The 13,893-nt window shown below is 39.0% G+C and overlaps 1 long non-coding RNA gene across 3 annotated transcripts; it reads left to right on the top strand.

Moving 5' to 3' along the window:
* Positions 1–726: 726 nt before the first annotated feature.
* On the top strand, positions 727–13,874 carry LOC111867879. Of its 3 annotated transcripts, XR_002843416.2 has the most exons (7): positions 727–1,144; positions 5,809–5,905; positions 6,655–6,765; positions 9,655–9,764; positions 10,777–11,001; positions 11,897–12,159; positions 12,726–13,874. It is a non-coding gene; the product is annotated as an uncharacterized LOC111867879 (long non-coding RNA). The 3 variants fall into 3 exon arrangements; XR_002843417.2 differs by lacking the exon at positions 727–1,144 and having other exon boundaries at positions 5,697–5,905; positions 11,926–12,159; XR_002843415.2 differs by lacking the exon at positions 727–1,144 and having other exon boundaries at positions 5,697–5,905.
* Positions 13,875–13,893: the final 19 nt, after the last annotated feature.

Raw genomic sequence — 13,893 nt, 5'->3', positions numbered from 1 at the left:
CATTTCATGATTACAGTTAAATGGTTAAATGGTGGGGCTGTGTAGATCTTGGGTGAATCGACATTTCAGAGGAACGTATCGCCTCCATCTTCAGGGTAGAGACATATGAGCGAAGGGGAACCAGCGTGAGCGGCTGCAACAGTTATTTCTTCAACCTTGATCTTCTGGTAACATAGTTTGCTAGTGTCAGTATTATTACAACCTTAGACTTACAACTCTTTAATGAACCGTCACAACACAGCAAATAGTAAAACATCAAAGTCAGCGTACAGCTGTGGCTTTGCTACATGTTTCGGCCATTATCGGCCATCATCAGACAAATACATATCAACAAAAATCTACCATTTAACTGTAATCATGAAATGAATATAACACTATTAATCGTACAATTTTAAAATTAATTATGTATGCACTGAAATATTTCATGTTTTGAATATCCGTAAAATAAATTTTCATTTCTTCCCTGTCTTCTGATATCCACAGAAACGCCTACTGTTAAACAGGCTTTATGGAAGGCTGATAAAATACAGTAATGTCGTGACATGACCTTGGGATGATCTTGGTATCATAGAAGTACCGCTGACTTGTTCGTGCAGACAATAGCCAGAACGATGATGTAATACCTGTCAAGGGGTTTGAGGGGAGGTGCTTACTGCGACCCATTATGTATACAGCGCGCCAGCCAGTCATCTGTGACAGTGATGTGGAGGCTGTGGAGGGGTTCGGTACTTGTCCCGTTAGTTATACGACAGCAGCGAGGACGAGGAGCAAAGTTGAGCCGTGGCAACTAGCAAATCCACGCACAGCATAATGGAAAGTGTTGGAAAGCAAATAATAGAGGCAATTTGTCACTTTTGTTATTTAGTTAATTAAGCACAACGCCATTAACAAGTATGTGGGAGTGGAGATGTCTTCAATATTTTTAACTGGACACTAGACAGAGGTGCGTGATCAGTTTCACACGCCGGCCGGCTTACCCCGGAAGAAATATCCCTGGTTGACGTGTGTGCGAGCCAGTGTGTGTTAAAACGAAGAAGTATGGTGAAAAAAGTGTAGACATTTTCATTTCTAATTACAATAATGTCAAAGCGTGGTAAAGTGAACAGGATATGGAACTCGGAAGGATGGGAAGGAAAGTACAGTGGTAAGTTAAGCTGTATACACGAAATGCAGCCATTATTGAGCCACGTAATCACCAGACGTATTTGTATTTAGAATTGGTTGTCCTCTTACCTCAGGAGACTGTAGGTTAGGAGCCTATACACATAATGTTTTAAGAATTTGCGTTTTATATTTTCATTTCGCCTGTAATCTGGGGCTACGCTAAAACATCTGTTTCATAACCATACACGCTTCTACCCTACTGATGTTTGTGGTGGTAGGTGCGTGTAGGGAGTTAGAATGGTGTAGAGAATTCTGAAAGAAAAAAAATTGCCTTAGCAGAAGTTTGGTAAAGTTGTATTCATTCATCAGTAATCTGTCAGAGGACAGGTCCACAGTCTCTTCCAAAACAGTTCCTCCACTTAATGCGATCTAGAGCTTTCTCCTTCAAATGAGAATATCCTCTTCTGTCCCCAAGGTCATCAAGCATCTTCTTACATCTTCTTCCTCGTCTTCTGGTCACTTCTATCCGCCCCTCTATCTTTCCTTCAATAACATCTTTTACAAGGCAGTTACTGCGTAAGATATGACCAATCCAATTAGCCTTCCGTTTTCTTATTTCATGTAGGATATTTCTCTGCTCACTGACTCTAAATAACACTTCTTCATTTCTCACATAATCGGTCCAACTGATCTTCTCCATCCTTCTCCAACACCACATTTCGAAGCTTTCCAGGTGTTTCTGATCTACTGCCCCAAGTGTCCAAGTTTCAGCACCATACAAAGCCATGCTCCAAATGTAGCATTTCACTAGTTTTTTTCTCAAATTTAAGTCCAGTTTGTTGGTAAAAAGATTCTTCGTCTTGCTAAATGCAGCTTTTGCCATGGCAATCCTAGATTTAATTTCACAAGTACACCTTCCATCATCTGTTAACAAGCTACCCAAATATTTAAAACATTTCACATTCTCCAGTTGTTTTTGGTCTATCTTTATTGTGACTGGGGTTGGTTGTCTCGAAATTTTCATTACTTTTGTTTTCTCCACATTCATTTCCATGCCATAGCACCTTCCAATTTCAATTAGTCTATCAATCATGCCCTGTAGCACAGTTTCTTCCTTAGCCATTAACACAAGGTCATCTGCATATTTCACAGTTTGAATAATTTGCCCTCCTAATTTGAAGTCTCCAAGCCCATCCAGAGCTTCCTTGGTAAGGCATTCGCTCTACAAGTTGAACAAAATGTAGCAGTAATTCTTTATTTCATAGTGGACACTTGTAACCAGTTTGTTTCATCTATCCATAAGACATTTACAAGTGAAGACAGTTTCCACAGCTGCATTTCTGTGATGGTGCTAGTATTATCTTCTTTAAAATTCCAGAATTCTCGTTCATGTATTTTGAAACTCAACAATATTCATCAAATCCAGTTTCATCAGGTGGCTGAGTAAGGATTATTTTCTTCTTCATAAATGATGGTGACTTACGAACATTTTCCCAGGTGTGATTTTTGTGTAATATTATCCATGACACCTTCAGATCATGAAGTGGAAGGATCCATTCTATAATGTATTTAGTTGTGACATAAAAGTTGCCCACATGGAAGTCAAACTTATGTGATGTTACTTCACCTGCATCTTTCATCTCGATGAGAAGATTTGTTTCTTGGAGACTTGTTATCAGCTGTCACCAACAAGGCATCAGTTATGCATTTCACTTCTGTTGCTGAAACAGTCCCTTTCTTCAAGTTCCTATTTTTCTATAAAATTTTTCTATAAAATCAACAGAGCATTAAACATCTCAGTTGATTTTATAGAAAAATTAGATACGGAAAGGGTTTTTTACTTTAGAGAAGTTCTTCAGCAGGGTAGGGAACTTCTCAGTTGAGAGAAATGTGAAACAAGAGCTTGGTACACAACGACTGTCCCTGTAACTGCAGGCATCAGAGAAAGCCGTCACGTTTTGATGTGATGTTCCACATTAGCAGTTACAAAAATTCTTTAGTGTTTGAACACACGCAGTATAAATGTGGGAATACTGATATATCTCTCTGACAGTACTCTCTATGTCCACCGGTAAACCGTCTGCTGCTGTCTGTTGTCTACAAAGCTCAACACGCACAAGGCTACCCATCTCCAGTACCTAAACCGTCAAGCGCTTCGACCACCAGGAACTGCAACTGGCCTGCAGAGCTTCTTACTGACAATCAAAAACAAAAAGAATATACCACCACCATAATCACATAATGCAGTGACAACCTGCATAACTGAATTTTAACAAATTATTGGTTGTAATATCTCCTACAAATTTTGTGAATGATTTTAAATCCTTGTTTTTATGTATGTAAAGTGTAAAGTTTCCTGAATAATATGTATACCCCCTGAGGATACGTAGTGAGACTGATACACTAAATTTAGGTATTAACAGCATGAGAAATAAATCACATATACATTGATAATGATTTACATCTGACTCTAATATAGGTAATATATCAGAAAAATTAATGTTATCAAAATTGGCAGGGAAGTGAACGAACTGGAAACTATGATTTTGGTGCTTTGTTACTGAACAGGTTAGCATGGAAGTAAATTGTGTTGACTCTTGCTTCAAACCTTAGCTGGGACACCAGCCACCCTAACTGAAGGTTGTGCATGCTTTTCCTCAGTCCCTTCATTAAAATTCTGGGTTAGTGTGTCAAGTCATGGCTAGTTCTTTCCAGATTCTTTGAGTCCCTCCTGTTATCATGTCATTTGACAGTTTTGTGTGGGAGTGTCATAAAGTGACCCACAGAAAAGTTGATGCGTTGTTACTGGGTTTATAGTAGTTAACCTGTAACATGAATGTAAGAAAGAAAAAAGAACATACAGTGAACATTTTGCATATTGAATAAAAGTATTGTATCATAGTGCATTGTTGTGACATTGGTCAGATATGGTAGTGTGGGAAAATTACCACTAAAGAACCAACCTTGGATCGGAGAGTGAGAGGGTGAAAAATGGCTGCTAGGAACTATTTCACGTTTGTGGTGGGGAAACTGGGGATTTTACAGCTTTCAGAAATGAAAGTAGTAACATGGTATCTGATCCACCCTTTCCATTTATTTATAACTTTAGCCCTAACACTGCTGCTGCTGCTGCTGCTGAAAAACATGGTGGACTTGCTGCGATCAACAAAACCCGTATTGCAACTTTAGAGTTTCAAATCTCAGGTTTCTTTGCACCAATCTGATTCAAACTTGGCGGGTTCATAGAGTCATCTATTGGGNACGTAATGAAGCATCATCCATTTTAATTGCTTCATTCTTCTGCCCTCTAGCTTAAGAAATGTAAAGGTTGCAGGTACACCGTGAGGACCATGAGGCATGCACTCCATGGTCATGTGGTGCGGGTATTTCACAGGGCTAGTATAAATGGCTTTGTATAGTGAACAGTTCTTTCTATAATAGTTTTAAATAAAGTTGTGGAATTTGGTCAACATGTGACATAGTGACTTTGGAACATGGCGGACAGTGGTGGCCAGGNAATTTAATGGACTTTTCCCCTCTGAAAAATACTGAATAATTCAACATTTTTGCAACATCTGATGCCTGTTCCCTGTCTGAGGTAAGATTAGTTACATTTTATCACAAATTTTCATACTTTGCACTTTAATTATTTATATAAGATTTATTCAAAATTAGTTCAGCACCGAGGGTGATGGTTGTAATAAAGAAGTTGTATATTATAACACAACAGGATGCATGAAATGAAAATTACTGAGAGTTACTTAACATACTAGCAGTGAAAGGGTTAAGGCAGTAATATTATGGAAGAGTTCTGAATACCTGTAAGATAAACTTTCCATTTCTTCCCTACAATAAAATTAATTAACATGACCATTACATATGGTCTTCAAATGTCTACAGAAAAGCCTACTGTTAAACAGGCTTCATGGAAGGCTGAAATAAATGCAGTGTACTCGATTGTGTTCCGCCCCCACTTCACAAATATTGTATATTTATGTATTTTAAAATTCAAAGCACCCAATGTAATAGTAGTTTCTAAAAGTATTGATGTTCCCTCTGATGATGGTCTATAGAGACCGAAACATGTTAGGGTGCTAAGAAGTGAAGCAAAAAGCTTCAACTGTCACACTGGATGGAATTGTTTTATCATTTGTAATTATCGTGTGGAATTATATGCAGAGTATTTTTCATACCTTACTGACATGTATAGCCACTATGTTTGTTGTGAAGAGAGACAGCACAATTTGACTGTTTATTCTAATGTGGCAGCTAATGTCAGCATAACTACAGATAATAAGTGATGGCTATTTCGTACCTTTTTTTTTTGTGTTCATGTGGTATGATATGGTGATTATCAGCAGCATCACATTTCATGGATGTTTCTTTCCTATGTTGTTACTGCTCTCTTGTCTTTCCATCCTCTGTGCTTATATTCACACTTACCATTGTCTTTATTTCCCCCTGCCCCTCCTGTAATTTCTCTTATTGGCTTGTTCTTCTGCATTATGCACAGCGTCCGGTTGTCTCCAAAATTCTCATCTTTTATTTGTAGGATACCAGAATCAAATATCGGGTCTGCCACAATCACTCTTTTAGCCAGGCTATTTTTTTGCACTCCAGAGAAAGGTAAGTATATGCCCATGTCTTATCGCCAAAGATGCAAAATATATCCTTAGAAAATGCAACAAAGTTTACTTATTCCAGGACCCAGAATTTCATAGGAAAATAAACCGAGATCGCATTGAATTTCGAGAATGCATGAATCTTCTGTATTCCGACCTCTTGTTTAAAAATAACAGAGGTAAGATACACAGTCCTGTTGCTTTTTGTGTGGGTTTCCACCTAGGAAGAAGCACGAAGGTTGTGGGTGTTCTTACGGTGCTTAAGTAATTGAGCAGTACGCTTGCGCCACGAAGACGTGGGGTTGTGGATATATAGACAGGCGTTTTCTTGACCTGTGCCCTAGTTGGAGGCGAGCTGCAGTATCGTATTAAAATTGAGGACAGTATTTACTGCAGGGCACATGAAACTTTATGAAAGATGTCTAGATTCTATGTTGAATGACACAGTGTTATCTAGTAGAAGTTTACATCTTGTTTGTTTTGAAATTTCCTGAAATGGTTTCACGTTTTAAAAGATGATGTTGGACATGTAAAGCATAAGGTATGCTCCATTTTAATGAGTTTTGTTTCGATCGGAATTTGAGAGCTCTTGTCTTCTGGAATACAAAGCTGTGTAGTCTGTTGATATTCGGGATACACTTGAGAGTAGAGTGTTATGTCCATCTTGTAAGTGAGAGAATGAGCCAAGCAAGAAAGCAGCATGGAGGAGAGCAAATGTTTTAATGACCATTTTAAATGAAGGCCCCACATGCATTTCTGGCCACATCTGGTTAAATGTTCAAATTAGGGAATAATATTTTGAACAGAAGTTCTAAAGAACAGTGCACCATTTATGGCCAATACATTTTCTGTGTAGTTCTTAGGCCTACATTTGGTGAGGTAATTAATAGTGACATAATGAGCTCAGTTTTGGACTTTCATATTTCAGAAATCTGAAATTCATTCTGAGGGGCACTATATCTTTGACTTCTCATCATTGTGAGTATCTTGACCCGACAGTGAATAGTTGCGTGTGAATTCAGTGGCTGGTGGTGACAAGGTAAGAGTTCAGCATAGTCTTAATTTTTTGAATCGTAAATCCTTCTGCCAAATGTCAGTGTTAAGTGTGCGCTGTATATTTTCACAATCTTGTTAATAGTACTTTCCCCATAATTTGATGCGTGGCATCCAGTTGATCAGGGCAAAGAGACATTATTTCAGGCAGAAATGAATATTGTACTCTGGANCTGAACGTGATTATTTTGAAGATGCAGCTGCCTGTACTATGGAAGGATCCCCATTTAGGTTTATCTGTAGTGGTATGGTGGTTGGGCCTCAGTGCTGCCCCGAACAGTGTCGAAGAAAGTAGCATCCCTTACCTTTCTAGCAGGGATCGCACTCTGGCCATCCATGTCGTAGCTCATAACTTCAGTTACCTAGACAGCAGGTTGGCACCCCAGGGGGCAACAGTTTTCATGACAGTACAGCTGTTGGTTGAGGTAATGAGCTACAAGCCGGAAGGCCATGGGATTGAATCCCGATGAGGTCATTGGATTATTTTTTTTTTGTCGATTCAAGCCTCTAGCAGAAAATGAGTACCAGTAATATTCTTGGAATGTAGGTGGTAAAGAGCGGCTGGCGCGTAAGGCTGACAACCTTACCGCCATCTGCGAGCCGATTGTCTAGAAAATGTGGGAACCTTAACGTCTCGCACACCTATGGGCCTCCACGGGCTGTTAACGGTGTTTTCTTATATGCAGATCTTGTGTGATGTTTGCTCATTCTTGTGGCCTTTAGCATGAACTAGACTGCTATAGCTTCTCTTGTGGAGCTTGTCCTACTTTGACCCTCAAAGCGTTGTTACTGCAGTGAGTGGACTGCCTTTGGCAAATTGGTTCTCATGCTTTTTATCGATGCTGTGTCATCTGAGAGTGTATGTAGAACGGAATGAGACAGTAAGATTTGATTGAACAGGAATAGGATGGGAACATCATGGCATTAGTGTAGTGTGACATTTGCATGGAATAACTGAAGAAAACCGCTCCAAGCTGCAGTCAACATATATGTTGAAGGAATGGAGATTCAAACTCTAATGCCACTGTAGGAGTCTGCTGAGCTGATCGCATCACTCTTTTAACATGTATCGAAGAGTACATGTTAAGTAGCTCCTCGGTGTACTCTTCTTCATCGTGCTTATATTTCTTCCTTCTCGTAACAGTTTAATAATAGAGACAGGATTCTACCTCAATGAAACATTCCGCATCAACTTGACAGTGATCTATCAGCTAATGGTCTTCAGTGAAAGCTTCACTGTCTGTTCTGATACTCACACTGACCCCATATGTAAACTCCATGCACAAAATGGCCTGTAATCTTATGTTGAAAAGTGGCACATATGTATTAATTAAACATAAAACGGCAGTCCATTCAGAAACTATTGTAACGATTACGGTCATCTGAGTTTCTGTGCAGAGTTTCACATTTCATNTTTTTTTTTTTGCAAAATATTTATTTAACCGTTCCAACTCCTTGAAAGAGTTGATTAGCTATGTTTTTTGTTATGATTCTGCCCTGTCTTTAAGGACAAGACATAAATATATATTTAGTTGTTTCTGTGTTCACTTCTAGACCAATTACTACCAAGAAAAACTGAATATTTACGAAGAAAGTTATTTTGTTGCAGTGATACACTTCGCATAACATACTATACCTCACTGATCGTAGAGTGAGAATTTGTGTTTTTGCCTTTCACTGTGAAAGGAAGTAAAAGAAACATAGAAATAATTAATTCTGTTGTGTTTTCATGATTGCAAATGATTATTTTATAAGTACTGATGTTTTTAGATATATTATACTGGGGGAAACATTTTCTCCTAGGCACCCTGTTACATCAGAGCCAAATGGCCATTGTGGGTCTTTTCTTAGCTTGCAGAATAGTAGAGCACCCAGGAGCTGTGGAAGATGTGATAAAGAGAGGACACAGGTGCCTCCACCCAGAGCAGCCGTGACTCAACACAGCGTCAGAGGTTAATGAATTGTAGTGACTGGTTTTGTGCTGTTTGGAATGTATTGATGATGATAATTATTTGAAAACTTTGGTTTCAGAAGTTGTTTTGTTTTTCTTAATTTTGTTTATTTATGGTTTGTATACTAATACTGTCAGTAGGTCGGAATATGTAGAGGCAGTTGTGATCTAGAATGAGGTGCCGTGCCAGCATCTGCCTGTATTTGGAGCTGGAAGTTGTTCCACACCTGTTTATTTTTTATTTGTAGTTCAGCGACAGTAAATGAGACTGAAACTGCATCAGATGGTAATAACGATTGGAAGAGATGTGGATGGAAGCAGTAATAGTATAATTTAAGTTACTGCCTCAGCTTTTTCCTGAAGGGAGTGAGGAAAACCAGAAAAAAGTCCCCAGCCAGTCAGGGTAGTCAGTGCCTTGGGCAGAATTCAAACCATGGCTCCTTGGAATACAAGTCACAAGTGTGACCACTTTAACACACTTGTGTCCATAAATGTGAAGGTGGCTACAAATTCAGAGTTCAATTTTGATGTTAGGAGCAATGATGTGGTTTGCAGATACTTGCTGTATTATTCTCCACATCGTTCCCTTGTGACTGAACCTCGGCTAGACATTTCTCTCACATGCCAGTAATGTGAGGGGATGGGCAGTACCCTGTGCATCTGCTGCCCTGGTTGCACGTGCTGACTTAGAACACTGGTGAACAGGTGAACTGATGGGCCAAAGTTTCTGTTGTAACGTGTGCACTGTTTCCATTATTTGGCAATACATACAAGTAGATACAGCCTGTCTGTGAAAAGTATGAGAAGTGAAAAGCGTACTGAAATGTTCCTTATTCTTCAGCAGAGATCCATTGTATCCATTGCATTCTCCAAACCTGTAAAATGTCTCAGAATCTTTTACTGATATTCGATATTGTCTTACAGATATACCTGGTGCAAGCACAGGAGCTGGCCTTCCGTGAGAATGTCTTGCTTTGACATGTCAGTTGACCATCCGCATGCAGACATCGTGCACTACTTCCTTCTGGGTAGAGGTAAGCGTCTTGCTGTCAGTGCAGAGAGATGAGGTAAGTACAGGCTGCACAGGTGCGTCTAAGAAGACTACTCGAAGAGCTGGATTATTCCGTGCTGTTGTGAACATTATCGTGTGGAATTATATGCAGAGTATTTTTCGTAACTTATTGGAATGTATAGCCACTATGGTTGTTGTGAAGAGAGACAGCACAATTTGACTGTTTATTCTAATTTGGCAGTGAATGTCAGCACAGCTACAGATAAATAAATGATGGCTATTTCTTATCCTCATTTTTGTGTTCATATGGTAGTAATAATGATGATTATCAGCAGCATCACAGTTGATGTATATTTTCTCTTTCGTAGGTCATTTCCGTAAGTGTTTCCTGTGCGTTTATCTTAACACTCATCATGGTCTTTATTTCCTCCTGTCCCTCCTGTAATATCTCTTATTGTTTTGTGGCTTGTTCTTCTGTGTTATGCAGAGCATCAGGTTGACTCCAAAATTTTCATCATTTATTTATAGGATACCAGAATCAGATATCGGGTCTTCTACGATTACTCATTTTAGGAAACATATCTCAGTTATGTCATCAGTTTTTCCTTCAAGTGACAATAACCTGATGAATTGCACCTATCTGCATCTGCTTGTCTTAGTCTCCATGCCTCTCTGCATTACTATTCTTCAGCATGTATAAACCCGCGTTTTATTCATTTTCTTGCTTGCGTGCGTGCCTGCTTGCCTCAGCCAACCTTCCAGCTGGCATTGCTCTTAATTGGAATGCATATGGCTTCCATTGGCATGATAAAGTAGAAAAGTCACACTATTGACCTAAGATAAATTTTTTCAGTTAATTACATGAGATATAAGAAAATGTGATCGTATTGACTCAAGTTATAATGGAAATGGAGGCACTGTTAAAATGGTTTGACATACATATTTAACTTTAACTGTTCTCTGTTATAATTAAGATAATTAAGTATTTGTCATGATGATGTAGTCGAACTTTGTCATATATTTTTTCCCTTCAGGTCAAATATTGGAGAATTAGAAAACCTCTAAGGAGTTCGTGTCATTCTCCTATGAACTGAGTTAAAATGAAGCAGATCTGACTATATGACATGTGAAAGCTTCAGTGATGTCATCTGTTGTAGAGATTTGAGGAAAATGGATCTAGTACTGGTCATGTTACATAGCACAAGTGTGTCTTAATGGCAGTGGAAATATCACCACCACAGCATACTGTGATTTATGAGGTAAGTTGTAGACCTGCAGTCCCTCCTATAGGAGTTATATTAGTTGTTCTCCGCTTTCACGCTTAGTTTTGAACTGTTAAATGTTGGGTTTTAAGGAACATGTGGTTGTTATGCAGATGTGTTCTTTTTTCTAGGACACTTTCCTGCCTGCCTGCCTTCCTGGCTGACTTAGTCTGCTTGTGTCTTCCCTTTTGAGCCTGCCTTTGCCATCAATGCAACTAAAACTATTCTTACCTAGTACTCGTATGCATGTGTCTTTCATTGGACTAAGGGAGTGAAAAGCACATACTATTGCTTTAAATTGAAATGTTTCACTTTGTAATGTAACAGAAAAAAATGTGATATAGTTGATTTAAATTGTAATGTAATTAGATTATTGTTAAATATTGTAGCGTGTTTTGTGGTGTATAACGCTACAAATAAGTTCCGCCGTTGTCCCAATATAGCGAATTTATTCCTTTCGCCCACTTACACACACTTTACAGGCATTTTCACTTGCAGTGTCACAATCACTGCTTACAATATTCCGGCGATACTGGACCCAGACAGATATTCCGAAGCTTCTTCTCCGATGGCTGTTCCGCGACTCTATTCTTCGAAGTCTATTCCGAGACTCCCTGTTTTTCGCTGAAGCTGGGCTATCTATAACCTTGCCCGCTGTTAGGCAACGAACCCTCCTTTATAACCATGGAGACTCCTGTTAGAATTAGAATGGAGCAATTGTTGTCTCCTCTGTAACGGTCTATTGTAGCGTTTCCATAGAAGTTACTCCTCTGGTTTGCCGACACGTTACAATATGATTTGACCTACGTATTTTATTATAACTGTTGTTTCTCGTAATTAAGATAATTTTTTGTCATTTTGATATCTAGTTGAATTTCATGATATATTTCAGGAAAGTAGGGTCAATTTCTTGTCCCTGAGGCAATATTTTGGAGATGAAGGAAATGTGGGAAGTCGCTGACTGTGGTGACCCTGTTTCTCCATTGACAGACGTTAGCAGCAGTGAGAGTGTTGTCATTGAATGAACAGGCAAATCCACTAAGATGTGGTGATGAATGTTGGTGATAAATGGTCTACTCCTGGGTATATTAGGGAGACACAAGTGGTCCTACTGACAGTGGAAGTGATACTGCGAAACCATACCGGCATTACGAGGTAACAGCTACATCAGCTTTTCCTCCTGCTGGAGTTAAGTTAGTTGTTCTGTTCATTTAGTCTTCTTTGCCACGTATTAAATTTTGGTTTCTGAGTAACCTGTTTCAGTTATGCCAGAGGATTTATCCTTCAAGTGTCATGATCCTGAATGTCTCATATGTGCTTCTGACTTGTCTTAAGTGGAAGCCCTTTCTTCAGCATGTTTAGACCTTTTCTCTGCCTTTATCTGCCTGCCTGACAGCCCGATTTCCTCTTGCAACCTTCCAGCTGGCACTGTAGTTACATAGCATTCATGGGGCTTCTCTTGGAATGAGGAGGTAGAAAACACACAGGTTTGACTTGACATGAATTTTTTCAGTTAATTATGTAATATATATAAAAAAATGTGATGAAATTTACTCAAGTTATAATTGAAATTGTGACAGTGGTAAAATGCTTTGGCATACTTGTTTAACTTGAACTGTTGTCTGTTTAATTAAGCTAATTATGTATTTGTCATTGTGATGTTCTACTGGAGCTGCATCGTATATTTCTTTGAAGTAAGAGGGTTTATTCTTTTTTTTCAGGCTAATGTTGGAGAATTGAGAACCCTGCTGGGACTTTGCAGTTGGTGGGCTCTGCGTGACCCGTTTATGAACTGTTTTGCAATGAGACAAATCTGACTGTATGAACATGCAAATCTTCAGTGATGTGTTCTGTAGAGATCTGGCGGAAATGATTCAACCTCTCGTTATGTTCTATCGCACAAGTGTGTCTTAATGACAGTGGAAATGTCTCCACCACAGTATACTATGATTTATGAGGTAAGTTGTAGAGCTGCAGTCCCTCTTATAGGAGTTAAATTTGTTGTTCTTTGCTTTCACACTTAGTTTTGAACTGTTAAATGTTGGGTTTTAAGGAACATGTGGTTGTTATGCAGATGTGTTCTTCTTTCTGGGATACTTGCCTGCCTGCTTGCCTGTCTTAGTCTACTTGTGTCTTCCCCTTGAGCCTGCCTGATTGCATACCTGCCTTTTCCATCCATGCAACTCAGATGACCCAGTATGAGTGTACTCAGTGTCAGTGTGAAAGAAGAAATACCAGGCAGTACATATATTTGGTACTGAGCTACCAGAAATTTCAGATAAACGAGTATAGCTCTGGATGGCAGTGTTACATTCGTATCAGAAGCAGAATGTATACCGTCTACAAAGGCAAAACTCTGAGGTGATGTACCTAAATTCTGTAAGAGCAAATCACATTAATGTTGAATGTACGAGTGTGCTTGCTTTGAATTTCCTCGTGCAACACGTCAGTTTCAAAACATTGCATTAGCAAATGCAGTCTGCATCAGTGCACAAAGTTTGTTATAAATTATGGAGATAAAATCAGATAAGGAATTCTCCACAATATTACTCGCACACTTTCGTTTCACTGCAATTGGAGTATCTGATGCAATAACTGGAAACCCACTTTGTATGTCTGGTTAATGAACCCAATAATACTAGAAACTGTTCCTTCTGGACACTATCCATCATATCTTCATCTAATGACAGTTTGCCCAGGCATTCGAGTCATATTAAGATTGTTACCTCAACGATTTGAGAGGCTTAAGTGCTGATATTACTGATGAGAGGGATTTATGCAGTGCTCGGTTGAGATGGCCTCAGGAAGCATGATATACTTACCAAGTTTCATGAAGGCCGGCAAAGGTGTTCAACAACTGTTAGGGGCAATTAACAAACACACACACAG

Source organism: Cryptotermes secundus, unplaced genomic scaffold (assembly GCF_002891405.2).
Source record: "Cryptotermes secundus unplaced genomic scaffold, Csec_1.0 scaffold6174, whole genome shotgun sequence".
NCBI lineage: Eukaryota > Metazoa > Arthropoda > Insecta > Blattodea > Kalotermitidae > Cryptotermes > Cryptotermes secundus.
This window is presented reverse-complemented; position numbering and strand designations above follow the sequence as displayed.